Genomic DNA, 15,489 nt, shown 5'->3' on the forward strand with positions numbered 1-15,489 from the left:
ATAGAAGATCGCTATGTAATGTAGTGGTGTATTCTAACATACATGATTTGATTTCACATAAGAATTCATGAAATATAAATTTTCCATCCACTCCATTTTCTTTCAAAGATAGAGTCTATTATATTTAGGGGTGCCAATGTTTGACCCAACTCGCAAACACAACACGAATTCAACATGAGTTTTTGTGGGTTAAGGTTGGGCCTTAACGGATTTGAATCATAAATGGGTCGACTTGAAAATGACACGATAAGAAACGGGACATAAGTAGGTCAACCCATATGACCCGCAATAGACACGGTTGACATGCTAATTTATTTGTGTCAACCTAAAATAACCTATTTAATACAACCCGTTTAACTTGTATAATAAATAAATATTCATTTTATTTTAGATTTATCAAATACTTTTTATATTCAACTTATATTTTAAACTTAAAAAGGAAAGCAAATAATTAAAAAAACTTACAAGGGATATAATTCAAAATTGAAATTTTACAAACCTTGGATATCTAAACCCTACAAACCCTAAATTTCTAAACCTTTTTATATTTTTGTAAAGAACTTATTTCTAGATAGATGTTATATGTTTGTTGAACTATATTATTTTAAATGTGGGTTGAGGACTTGGGATGTAAAAAAAATTTATTTCTAGATAGATGTTATATTTAATATTAAGCAAGTTGAAATGTGTTGTGTCACATTCGTGTCAACCCAACATAACCCGTTTATTAAGCATGTTAAGGGGGTTGGGTCAAGTCAACCCGCCTTTTTAATAGGTCATGTTAGGGTTGAAGAATCATGACACAATTATTAAAAGGGTTGGGTTCGAGTTGAGTCATGTAGTTGAATACCCCTACCTTGACATGACACGAACCCGACACGCTAATTCGAATTGACACTCCTAATTTTATTATTAAAATTTGATTTTTATTGAATTTAAAAATATACGAATTGTCATGTCATATGCATATTTAAATTTGTAATATTTAACAAAAATTATGAAATAGGTCCATTTAAAATGAAAAAAAAAAAAAAAAAATTCTTAATACCACAGTACAAGTATCTCACTTTATGCTCCAATAATTACATATACAACATGTCACATATCTTTCTTTTCTTTTCTTATAATAATCAATATTTGAAATGAAAATTAAAAATCAAACGCATGATATAGATTAGTAGAATATAAAATATAACCCAAATAATTTGACAAGACTTTCATTGATTGGTATTCTCTTTGTGGTTGAAGGCATCCAATGACTGCAGTCATATAACCCAAATAATTTGACAAGACTTTCATTGATTAAGGCCCTTTTAGATATACATCATTATCAGTTTTTTTAAGACTTTCTCCCCTCTCCCCATGTATGTATGTTAAAATACATAGTATTCTCCAAAAAAAAAGAAAAAACAAAAGACTTTCATTGATTGGTATACTCTTTGTCGTTGAAGGCATCCAACGACGGCCATCCAACTAATAGTAATTAAGGCTAGCTTTCCCTTTTTCTTAAAAAAAAAAAAAAAAAAAAAAAAAAAAAAAAAAAAAAAAAAAAGGTTTCAACTTATAGCTGTGTCCGCTCCTGATAATAACTCTTTATTATTAAACGGGGATTAAACCCCAAATCTCTTATTCAACCATCAAAGATTTTACCAGTTAAACTAACTAGAACCCACGTAATTAAGGCTAGCTTGATTAATATTTATAATCATCATAATCAAGAACTTTCCTTTCCTTTTTCGTTTTCTTTTACCAACTAGGAATTAAATTTTGAAATTCTCAAAGGAACTAGGTAGCACATTTTATAGTTTTTTCTTTTTACAAAAGTCCTTTTCATTGGAATGATTAGACTACCCCAAAATAAGACATACATAACACTTTCAATTAAGCATTAGAAAAGTCTTGGTCTGTGGCTATGGACAATATCATTTACCCCATATATATGTCATGCAAAATTGCAAATATTGCCTCAAGTATCTCGTGCATTACTGAACTAGATACAAGCTGTGTCTGTAAAAAGAAATCTATTGACACAATGGACAATCTTGCTTATCAAGAGTTTTGTGGCTTAATTAGTTGACACCAGCAGTATGTTTATATTTTATGATATTCATAATTTAAATTTTTTCTCTCTCTGTTGTAATTATTAAATTATTTTTAAAAAATAAAAAATTAATGGACCACTCTCTTTTTTGTGAGTGATGAATGCTTGATTTTAATATTGACGGTGTAGGCCCATAAAAGCGGCCTGTGGATTAAAAAATAATTAAGTATCACACATAATTTCACTTAATCCAGATTAAACCCGGCCCATGTACATAGAACCTTAAAGAAATCCATATCCTGTTTGTTCACAGGTCTTTTGCCGCTGACTTAGCGAAGGAATGAAATTCCCGAGATGGGCTTGGGTTGATCATGTTTGTTAAATTGGGCCTCTTATGTATGAGATATGTGTCTGGACACGTATGCAAGTGCGGGCTTTTATTTGCGAAGAAGTACAACCCATTGAAAAAAAAAAAAAAAAAAAAAAAATTCATTACAACTTACACTTTGGTTTTTGAAAGGGGGTAAAAAAGCAAATCACATTTTGGTTTGCTGAAGTTTGGCATATACTATGCAATTCTAGAAATAAGTAGTTATCAAGATGTAAAACATTATGATGATCTTAAGATTAACAACTTAGGGTCTGTTTGGATACGGTTTGAAAACTGAAAACTGAAACTGAAAACTGAAAAGTACTATAGCAAAATAATTTTTAAATGTGTGAATAGTACTGTGGGACCCATTTTTAATGAAAAAGTTGCTGAAAAGTGAAATTTGTGGGTTCGTGAACAGTACACGATGTGCTCTGATTGGCTAAAAAAAGTTTGAAAAGTCAAAATTTGTGGTTACTGTTCATTGAACAGTACATGAACAGTAACCGCAAGTCTGAAAATCGTGTGAAAAAAAAAAAGAAAAAAAAAAAGGGAAAAACGCAAACGCGCTGATTTTCAGCGCAATCCAAACGCAGCTTTAGTATTTGAGAAGCAACTAGTAATTTACTTATCCAAATTGGAGCTTGCTAACTTTCAAGGTTTTTAAATCAAATACAAAAATGATATGTTTCAATAAGTGGTGAAGCCAGGATTTCAATCTAGAGAGAGGATATTTTTTTGATAATTACAATAGAGGAAAAAGAATTTAAACCCCAGATTTCATGGGCAAGCTACAAGCTAGGCTCTTGGGAGGGGGCAAGATTGAAAGATAAAATTAGCTTAAAAAAATTAATCAATATTAATAACAAAATAAATAAAGCATTGTTAATCAAAATAAATAACAATTAAAGTAATCAATTATTTATTTCATATCATCAAAATAAATAAAAAATAATAATCAATTCATTGTTAATAACAATCAATGTAGGAGATTAATCTAAATACATCAAATTTAATTCCTTAAAATAAATTGAGAAAATAAATCAATGTAAAATTGTTAAAAGTATAGTAATACTAATATATACCTTGTGTAGGGGCTGTTTTTGGGGCCCAGGTCCAGTAGGCAGGCGATTCTGGCCCAAAAAACCCTCAACAATGAATTTGTAGAGAGTGGGTCACAGGACTAGGTCTTGACAGAGTAAACATAATTATTAGTAAGCCATGCAACCATTTGAACGTGGGGATATTTCATTAAGCTCCCTGGGATAACAGTCCATGGGGCTGTCTTTTATGCTTTGTTTGCAGAACTCCTCTCTCTTTTTCTCTTTTTCTTACTTTTTCTCTCTCTACTCCCCGATCCCCTGGTCATGGGGGTTTTCTTCTCTTATATAGCGTCCTTCAACTGGTAATGGCCCTACACTTGTTAACCATCTGGGCCTCTACTTGAGTGCCTGTCTTATAGGTCATCCCCCTTCTTTTCTGTGAGTTGCACTGGCCAAGAGAATACTATTCTCCTGTCTTTTCTTCATTAATGCGGCTGGAAAAGTAGCTTCCTTGCATTTAATGCGGCAGTTGTGGTTGCCCCCTGCACGTCTAGCACCCCCCTTTGATTTTGGACGAGTTCTCACCAAGTAAAGGGTGTGCGTTGGACTCCCATTTGGTGCGTCCGAGGAGACACTTCTCCTCGGACGCCCCTTAAACAAGCCAGGCCCAACAGGATTGGGCTGGAAGTCCTCTGGCCATGTCTTCACTTCCTGTTATGGCTGGGCTCCGCACGGATACCAAGGCCCACTGTTGACTGATGAATTTTACCCCCACACCTTGCATATGTGTATCGGTTCTCACCACTTTTACTTATTGCATTTCAAAAATATACATATGAAAATAAAAGAAACTTTTCGTTCTCAATTTTCAAAGTATTTCAATTTTGGATTTATAACAAAAACATATAATTTGTAACTGTAAACAAAAAATATAAAATATAAAAATATAGAGGATTTTCTGGCTTATGATATAAGGACATATATGGCTTTGTTTATTATTATAATTTTGTGTAAAAGAATAATATTAAGGATACAATAAAATGTTATAATAGCATGTCAACTTACACATGCATGGATCACCTTAATCTATCATTTAAATTTTTTGATATATTAATTTAAAAATATTGTAAAATTTTTGTAAATTTTTATTGTGTCAGTAAGATTACTCTTGCCTAGAACATAAATAGTGCCCTCTAATTTAAGCCTTGAAGTTAAAGTGAAGTGATAAAGTAAAAAGAAAATGTGATTTACTAGAAATAGTGTATTAAGCCCGTGAGTGATGATAAAGGTCTTCATAAATACCCAAAAAAAAAGAAAAAAAAAGTGAGTGATGATAAAGGTAAATTTGGGATAGGGCTAGAAAAACAGTGGGACAAGATTGGTGTGATACAAAGTTTGAAGTGTACGGATTAACTTTTTCCCTTGTTTCCTTCCTTTTGGTACCAGGTTTCATTATTTAATTTTATCAAATCAAGTGTGGAGTGTTTTTTATCAGGGCGGAGTACTTAACAATTAACGTATGGAAGTACATATATGTAAATCTTTCGGTGGAATCATGCAGGCATTTGACCCTCTGCCCCCTTGGTTCCAGCTCTGGTTCAAGTTAAGTTTTTTTGTCGTTAAATAAGAAACTTCTGTCACCATGTATGTAATAGTTATACACTGTTGATTTAAGGTCCTATATAAAAATAATATTCTCTATTTGAAATGGATTTACGGTTTATATTAAATTTTGGTATCAATTGCGAAGGCGGATCCATGAATATATGATACAAACAAGCAACATGTGGACACAAATCCACAATCATATGATGGAAGAGCAAAATTTGAGTAATCTACATACTACACTCAAACCTGAAAATTTTTAAAGATGCAGAGGACTATAGAGGAAAACCTTAGGTAGAACAAGCATCTAAATGCACTAAAAAACTAGTGGTAAGAAGGCACCTATTAAGATTATAAACAGTACACATTATAAAACAAAATTAGATGATACCAATACATTCAAACATGGTATATATAACATTATTGTTGTTTATCTAACATTCTTAGAAAACATTTCTCCTTTGCAGCCGATACCTAGAAAAGGCCTAGAATGTGTACTGGCAGCTTTTATCATTACTCCTAGGCTCCTAGCTGCAGTTGGATCAAAGTTTTCTTTTGGATTAGTAAAACCTTCAGAGATAGGAACATTTACTTGCTTGGCTGCTTTGCCTGCACCAGAACATGACAGAAGCTTAGGAGAATTCTTTTTTATTCTTTAAATGTGTGTGTGTATATATTTGTGTCATTGTATGAGTGATTGGCCTAAGCCCTAAGGTGAAAGGAGAGGGATATTCCAACTAAGGACATTTTACTTCATAAAGTGTGATTTTGGGTCAATACTATCCTAGCTAGGCTTAATGTATAAAGTGATAAACATATCACTTGTCAGAAAGTTGGACTCTTTTCATGTAATGGATTTATATTTTGAATTGAAACATTTTAAATGTGTATAGTTTAATTTGAAACCACCCAAAGTTATAGGGTTTAAAATATAAAAGAAATAATAATAAAAAAAGTGTGATATCACTAACGATTTTAACGCTTATGGTTATAAATATATATATATATATATATATATTAGTTAAACAATTAAATTCATTAATAATATCACTTATCATAAAAACCTTAACATATGAAAAGTGATAAACTTAATCATTTAACAAAAAACTAACAAGCATATTGTTGAAAAGCAAATGATATGATTATATATATATATATATATATATTTAATATTAGTATAACACCTATAGGTTACAAAAAATCAGCTTAAGTAGTGTTTGGATAGCGTTGATGCGTGTCCAGCGTCTGTGTTTTTTTTTTTTTTTTAGACAAGCGTCTCTTACATTGTTCATGGGACATAAACAATGCATTAAGGTAAATGAACAGTAACTTTTTTATTATTGTTTTAGTTTTTAACAAAATAAGTAGTATACAAATGTACCATTAATATATAAAACTTAAAAGAAGAAACTTCTATATATTCCATGCACCGGTTTAATCCACACAATAATCATGAAGGCCTGAGCCAAAGTCATGTCAACAATTGTCAGCTAAATACTACAAGTCAGTATGGGTTTTTTTTTTTTCCTCGCCGAAAGCTAGTAATTAAGTATTTTCATGAAATATATGTTTACGGTCAAATGGCCTATGTATGTTATGGTACAAAACTGGTCGGAGGTTCTACCAAAAAAAAGGAAAAGAAAAAACTGGTCGGAAACATCCAATAACGTGTACAGCTCTTGACCTAGATTAAGATGTTTGCCTCATTAGTCATTAGGACTCTGTGAAGTCTCCAGCCAATAAGGACCTTTTGCTTCACAGAGTGTGATTTTTGGTCCATACTAAAGTGATAAAATATCACTTGTCCCAAAAAGTGTAACCCAACATATGGTCTAACTATTATTTCAACCCTTTCCCCCATGTGTGGGTTTAGATTTCTCCTTAATAATTAGAGTAATATATGATATTTTTAACTTTTTAAATGAGAGATACGGTAGATGTAGAATTCAAACTCAATATTGCATACCCTCACTACAAGAAGTTTGGTCTTTAGTGATGGCATATAGCCGTCGCTAATTAAATATCATCGCTAATTATATTGGCGACAAAAAATGTCGTCGCTAACTTTCGTTAAACGAATTTGGTTACAAAAAAGTTTTTTAGTGACGATATTAATGTCGTCGCAAATACAATACTATTAACAACAACAAAGTTGTCGCTAATAGTGACAATTGTCGTCATAAATAACTCGAGACCCTAAGATGAAATGTCGTTGCTACTATATCATTAGTAGTGACAAATTTTTTTGTCATTGCTAGTAGATTATTATTAACGACGACATGTTTGTAGTCATTGATATATTATTACTAGCGACGACGATTGCTATCGTCACAGATAACAATATATAAGTGACCACAAACATGTTATCACTAAAAATTGCATATTAGCGATGATATTGTTTGTCGTCACTAATGATATGATAAAATATTAGCGATGACATTGTCGTCGCTAATAATATTTTACATTTTTTTTTTCTTTAAAATTTATATTCTGAATTTTACATTGGTACCTGTTGGGTAATAACAAAGCGCAATCCTAAGCACATAAAAAATTTTCAATCACATTTACTCATATAAGCATAAAAACTGCTCAATCAATAACTACTAATAAGGGAAAATAATATTCAAGTTCAATATCATATACATAATAAAAGCTCCAATCTATTCACTCAAATACTAATCAAATGATAACGAATTCCTCATGAAGATATGCAACCAAGTTGAAACTTGTTGCAATGAAATATATCTCCCCTCTTCATCATCTCATTAATGCATGGACATGTGCACTTCCATGAAATCATAGAGAGAATGACGAAAAGAACCAGTCAATGGCAAAGTTCCTTTGCAAGTTTCTTGAGCAAAGGTCGTGGAGGAAGCTCTGCAAGGGAAACAATGGTCAAAAAATTTAGAGAGATTCTATGACCCATAGCCTAAAATTAAAATTTCATGACCTGAACACAATTCAATGTCACTGTTGATGCCATGAGCACAACCCCTTTTAGGCTTTTACATCACCAAGATTGTACTAAGAAAAACCTAATATGAAGTGGATCCAAGGCTCAACCAATCCAATCATCCCCACTAACCCTTAATAGGAAACATCTTTTTCCATAAGTTTAAAATCCATCAAAACAGTGCAAACCAAACCCATGATAAAACGCATGATTCTTGAAAAAGATATTTGTTCAAAGTCTATACAAAATAGTTTTACAAAGTAAGTTTGATCAAGGAGTGCACATTCTCACCCGAAAATGATAAATCCTATGACTTGTCTTCTGAAAACGAAGCATTTTCATTTTCACTCAAGAGGCAATCTAGTTGCTTTGCAACAAAAGGCGTAACTCTTAGTATAAACTGCTCCTCCATTACTACCAAAACCAACACCAAATCAAACCAATTCCCAAAAAAAGAAAAAAAAAATGGTAAAAGACAGTGATTTAACTATGAAATGAAAAAACAGTGAGGCAAGGGGAATAGAAAAATAAAAAGAGAAGGAACTTGTGATAACAAAAGGGCTATCCCCATAGAACACAGTGATGATTTTCAAGTTTAAAAGACTATTTGGATTCCCAACCAAGCATATGAGATCAATGTATATTCTATCTGACATTTAAGGCTTAAATACAAGGTAGTGGACAAGGTAAACTTTATTGCACAACCAAAACACATGGATTTATAATGTCTTTTGTTAACCTTGTAATAGCATATTAGTCACCAAGAATTTTGTAGCTCAATGACAATGGCATAACAGTTCAAATCCCCCTCGTTGTAGCTAGTGATCCTTGATGCATGTATAGTCTTTCATTAAACTTAAATAATAATCTTCTAGTACTTCTTTGCCACCAAGAAGTCTAAATTGTTTACTGAATAATGCAATCATCCAAGTCAAAGCTTACACTTTGTATGCAAGACCAATTTAATTCTTCTATGCAACTGCTCTAACATAAGGTCAATAAAATAATGGACCATGAGAATGACTATTAGCAAATAATTGGTCAACCTCTTCACCCACAATTTCAAAATTACTCATTATTGTGAGAGAATTTATTCTAAATGAATAAATGGTACCAAAGAAAAAATGGTACACTTATTTTCATTTCATATAGCTTTTAAAAAAAATCATTAATCTCAAACATTAACAAAAATTGGGAGATTTCATTTCACTACTTTTACATAATTACATGACACTTTCAAGAAAGCATAATGTAGTCATTGCATCATAGTAAAGTAAAAAACTTATCAAAACAGTAATTAGACAATTTTTTACACTAATCATAATAGTGAATGGGCAGCTAATGCACCTATATTTTATACATGCTAGTGTAGTTTTCACATGGCCTCCATCTATAAATCTGCAGGTGGTCATAAATTGATTATATGAATCCTTTCTACACATATGTAGTATTGTGAGAGAGAGAGAGAGAGAGATCATTACTCACAACTCATAGTCCATGTCCTGAGAGTGACTTTAGTTATTGCTCACTGGCTACTGTCCAGAGTAACTTACTTGACAAAATTCTATTGTAATCAACGCAATCTAAACAAGAACACATATACTAAGACACATTATACACTTTCACCAATTTCTCATTGACTACAATCCATATAATTAATTTTTTACACGGAGAGGAAGGCCTGACAAAAGAAACTCACACAAACACCATTACAACCAAAATCTTGACACGCTTGGTTATACCTTCCATCAGAAGTTGGATTTCCATAAATCAAGCACAAATAAAGTTAATTTATACTGAAAATTGTGGGTTCTACAACATCAAATTTGGGATGACAAAAGCTGAGATAATGCAACTGAAAGGACTCTAATATTGTAAATTAAGAAACACTACCATGAAAATACAACAATATAAACAAACCATCTTTATTGAATTATTTTGAAACTAGAAAGGATAAATGGCAATTCACCAAGGTATAAGAATCCTAGACATAATCTCAGAGGTTACTATTTCTCCTGATCTCAAGACAACCCACTATGCTCAAGAAGAACCTTTGTTTCATTACATTGCTTCCTCAAATGTTTGTATCTATGCCTTAGAGCATCTTTCTGAAAGGTGAGACCAAATTTCCCAGACCTTTAACCCAAAGTTTTTCTTTAAAAAGCTTTACCAACTTTGGAATCACACCTACGCAATACGCACCCTTAGAAATCAACCACCAAGTGTAAGTAAATTCATTTAATAGAAATTACAATAAATTAATATTTGGAATCCAATTGTAAAGTTTGCAATTGAAAAGGCCCCTATCTCAATTTGATAGTACCAAATACATCAAAACTGGCGACTAATAATAAAGGAAAAATCAATAGAGTTTATTAAAAATAGAAATAATCTCAATTAATTACTAAAAATAGGCATAAGAGAAAATCATATAAATAATTAAAACTAACAACTAGATATATCAAGAAAGTCAATACCGTACCAAGAGCAATTTCGATTTGATCATAAGTACGAAGTATTTCAATACCAATTAATAAAATTATAAAATTATAATAATATAGATATTTCGATAATTATAAAATTATAATAATAATATAGCTATGCAAGTACATATATAGATCTAGTAAAAAATAAGAAGTTTTATAATGGGTTGCTCTTTCAGTGGGGTTTTCTCCCTGAAAACTCTCACTGTCACGTAGCATTGTAGTTCCTTCTCCGAGGAGTTTAGGTCCCTGTGAGTAACAAGGTTATTCTCAGGCTAGTTGGTTTTTCTTCTGGGTTTATAGGGAAACACTATACTCTCCCCTCCCCCCACCTCTTCCACCCTTATTGCTAAAGATGGAGGACTTGTCAAACCGATGGAAATCCCTTACTCTCTCCGAAAAAGAGGGTTCAGGTCTTGCTCTAAAATCCGACCAAGCCACCTCAGAATTTTCCTTGGTGGCTCGATTCCTAACCAAACGACCGATCAACCTGGAAGCCATAGCAAATACATTCAATCCCTTATGGAGAACCAAAACGGGATTTCAAATGAAATACATTGGAGATCATCTGGTACTTTTCTCTTTTGATTACAAAGAAGATGTTGACAGAATCATAGCAGCAGAACCGTGGAGTTTCGACAAAAACCTTATGGTGGTTTCAAGATATGAAAACGAAACAGAGATGGTAAGCTCAAATTTTAACACAGTGTCTTTTTGGATACAAATACACGATATTCCTTTACGTTTCAGGAACAGAGGTGTGGCCGAAAAGATTTGCGAGCCCTTGGGGACTATCATGAAAACAGAGAACCCAAATGATTGGGACGGTGGTAGCTTCATCCGCATTCGAGTAGCTCTAGACATCTCCTTACCCCTGTGTCGTGGGCGGCTTATAACGCTAGACGACAATGAAGCTCACTGGGTTTCCTTCAGATATGAACGCCTACCAAATGTTTGCTACTGGTGCGGTTGCCTCACACATCCAGATAAAGACTGCGAAAAATGGATAGAAAGTGAAGGATCACTTAGCAAAGAAAAACAACAGTTTGGCCCTTGGTTAAGAGCAGGCCCCTACTTTGCCTCTAAGAAAGGCTCCCTCTCAATCCAGAGTTTCTATGCCCAAAAGAAGGCCGGAAAATATGGGCAGAGTCAAGCAAGAAATTCACCCCATGCTCAGAATCCACAAAAAGCGACAGAAGGCAATGACACCAAAACCTTACCGCCAAAATTTCAAAACCAAATTTTGAATCCAGCCCCCGACAATTCTGCAAAGGTGACTGCTCCTATTCCAGTCTTTTCGGAGCCTCCCTATTGTGTTCCCCCACAGAAGCCTACACAAGATACCTCGTTCGAGCAAATTATAGATGAGATTGACAGAGATATCCAATATGTTGAAAGGTCGTTTACTGAGCAGCGAAGCCCAAATGTATCTTACCCGGTCCAAATCACATCCCAACAAATTGGGCTTGACTTACCAAATGAGGCCCCCCCAGCAGATAAACTGATAGATAGTGTTAAGGCAAGCCCACTTACGGATATCTCCAATATCCCACAGGCCCACGCAGATGTTGACTTGGTTAGTGGAAGAAAATGGACTCGTTTTCAACAGCCAAACTTTCTTGTATCTGATGAGCACCTAGAATTATCTTTGGGTAAAAGAGGTCCCCTACCAAATGCAGTGGACTCAACCCCTCAAAAACGAAGAGCAACCTCAAAGGATGATGCTCCTTCATCTCCTTCCCAAACGGCGGTGGCTGGCAGGCAGCCCCGCCGAGCTAAATGAGTCTCCTCTTCTGGAACGTGAGCGGGCTTGGGAACCTACGCACCGTTCGTGAGCTCGAAAGTTATGTTCGGGCACAAGATCCCTCCGCCCTCTTCCTAGCCGAGACGTGGGTGGGAGAAGCTAGGCTAATCGGTTTGTGTTCTGAGCTAGGCTTCGATCAATACTGGGTTTCTCCTCAAGTAAATCGCCTGGGTTGCCTGGCTCTATTTTGGAAAAATGCTCTCAAGATCGCAATAGCATCGTCATCGCCGAATCACATCGACGGCATGGTGGACGACGATCAGGAAAATAAGTTTCATCTTACATGTATTTACGACTTTGCTGATCCAGCTAGGAGAAAAGAAACTTGGGATCTCCTGCGCCACCTCCGTGCTAGCTCCTCTGTGCCGTGGGTTTGCGCAAGGGATTTCAATGAAATCCTCTAGTCTCATGAGAAATGCGGCTTGGGACCGAGAAGTGAACTGCAAATGAAAGGGTTTCGGGATGTCTTGGACGAGCTCGGCCTGAAGGATTTGGGTTTTGTTGGAAAAAAATTCACCTGGAAAGGACGTCGGCAAGGTGGATATGTGTTGGAACGGCTGGACAAGGTAGTAGCGAACTCTCTTTGGCTAGCAAAAAACCCGGGCACTAAAGTCCAAAACCTCCACTCCAACTCATCGGATCACCAAGCCATCCTGGTGAAGCCTCAAGGTATCTCCCCTAATCCAAATCGCCCCTTTAAATTTGAACAAATGTGGCTTAAGGACAGTGGATGTAGTGCCACTGTCAAGAGTGCCTGGGGTCCTCCTTTGGCGGGGATTACAATGTCGGAGGTGGCAGGGAAGGTTAAGGTCTGTGGTTCGAAGTTGTCGGAATGGAGCAAAAATTCCTTTGGCAACGTCAAAAAGAGGCTGGAGGAAAAGAAGAAACTCCTAGGAAAAGCTGAAATGGCCGCGGCTAAGGGAGGTGATTATCTTGAGGTGAAGTCCATTCAGAAGGAAATAAATGACATTCTGGACTCAGAAAATTTGATGTGGCAACAACGTTCCCGTGCGCTTTTCCTGACATGTGGTGATAGGAACACTGCCTACTTCCACAGTAAAGCTTCCCAACGTTTCAGAAGGAACAAGATTTTGGGTCTGAGAAATGCTCAAAATATTTGGTGTTCGGAAGCGAATCAAATTAAAGAAATCACAGTTGAGTACTATCAAACCCTGTTTTCCTCCTCCTCACCATCTGATATTGGGGACGTCCTGGAAAAAATCCAACCATCAGTAACTGATGAAATGAATGAAAAGCTTCTAAGGGAGTTCAACAAGGAAGAAGTGGTCCTAGCAGTCAACCAGATGAAAGCCATCTCAGCTCCGAGTCCCGACGGTATGCCCCCTCTCTTCTACCAATCTTTTTGGAATTTAGTTAGCGATGATGTATGTTCTGCTGTGTTAGATTGCCTAAATAACAGTAAAATCCCAGAGGAAATTAACCTTACGCATATAGCATTAATTCCAAAAGTTAAATCACCTGATCGAATTTCTGAATTCCGACCCATAAGTTTATGCAGTGTGATTTATAAGTTAGTTTCTAAGGTACTGGCAAACAGACTCAAATGTTTACTGCCTGAAATTATTTCAGAGAACCAAAGTGCCTTTCAGGCAAGTAGGGTCATCACTGACAACATATTGATGGCTTTCGAAACTCTGCATTACATGAAGCATCATCAGTCGGGCAAGTCGGGATTCATGGCCTTGAAATTAGATATGAGCAAAGCGTACGACCGGATTGAATGGAGATATTTGGAGTTAATTATGAAGAGCATGGGTTTTGCTGATAAGTGGGTGGCCTTAATGATGGAATGCATCACAACAGTTAGCTATTCGATCCTCATTAACGGTGAACCAACACAAATCATCCACCCTACTAGAGGAATCAGACAGGGAGACCCACTCTCCCCATTCCTCTTCCTTTTCTGCACTGAAGGTCTCCATAGCCTTCTCCGCCATGCAGCTGAATCTGACCACATCAGGGGGATCTCCATTTGTAGAGAAGGCCCCCGGCTAACTCACCTCTTCTTTGCTGACGACAGCATCCTTTTCTGTAGAGCCTCTACGTCCGAATGCAGCAAGATCCTAAACATTCTGGGCAGCTATGAAAGAGCCTCCGGTCAGCAGTTAAACAAGTCTAAGACCTCTCTCTTTTTCAGCAAAGCTACCCCAGTTGCTACCATCGAGCAAATCACTAGCTTAATGGGTGCTCAGGAGGTCAAACAATATGAGAAATACCTCGATCTCCCTACCCTTGTGGGTAGAAACAAGAAAGCTAGTCTTAGTTTTATCAAGGAGCAGGTGTGGGCCAAACTTCAGGGTTGGAAAGAGCAACTCCTCTCCCAAGCGGGTCGAGAAATATTGTTGAAGGCGGTGATTCAGGCCATCCCTACCTTTGCCATGAGTTGCTTCAAACTCCCCGCCACCCTATGCAACGATATAGAACAATTAATTCGTAAATTCTGGTGGGGCCACAGGGGAAACCAAAGGAAGATTCATTGGTCTAAGTGGAGCTCTCTCTGCCTTCCAAAAGACATGGGTGGCTTGGGTTTTAAAGATCTTCAGAAATTCAATGAAGCTTTGCTAGCTAAGCAGGTGTAGCGCCTCTCGGAAGATAAGCCCACTCTCTTCCACAGATTTTTCAAGACAAAATTCTTTCCTAGAGGCTCTATCTTTGATGCAAAGGAAGGCAGGGGTTCCTTCGCTTGGAATAGTATCCTTAAGAGCAGAGATCTTATAAAAAGAGGGTCCCATTGGCGTGTGGGTAATTGAGAAAATATACCAATATACGGAGCAAATTGGCTTCCTGACCCTCATTATCCAGCAATCCAATTTGCCCCTCCTTTCTTCGGTGAAGATGCTAAGGTGGCTGTTTTGATTGATAAAGATCGTAAATGCTGGATTGACGAGATAATTGACAGTAATTTTCTGGTCCATGAAGCTAGAATGATCAAAGCTATCCCTCTAAGCCTCAATGAAGTTGATGACAAACTCTGCTGGTATAGCAATTTAGATGGTCTGTATTCGGTGAAAGGGGGTTACAAACTTCTTATGAGCGAGGATCAAAATTCTAATATTGTATCTTCCCCGGGGTCCTTACCAAAAAGCTCGTGGAGAAGTCTTTGGAAATTGAACACCCCTAACAGAGTAAAGACATTGCTGTGGCGAGCCATCTCTAATGCCTTACCAAC

This window comes from Quercus lobata, chromosome 8, assembly GCF_001633185.2.
Source record: "Quercus lobata isolate SW786 chromosome 8, ValleyOak3.0 Primary Assembly, whole genome shotgun sequence".
Lineage (NCBI taxonomy): Eukaryota > Viridiplantae > Streptophyta > Magnoliopsida > Fagales > Fagaceae > Quercus > Quercus lobata.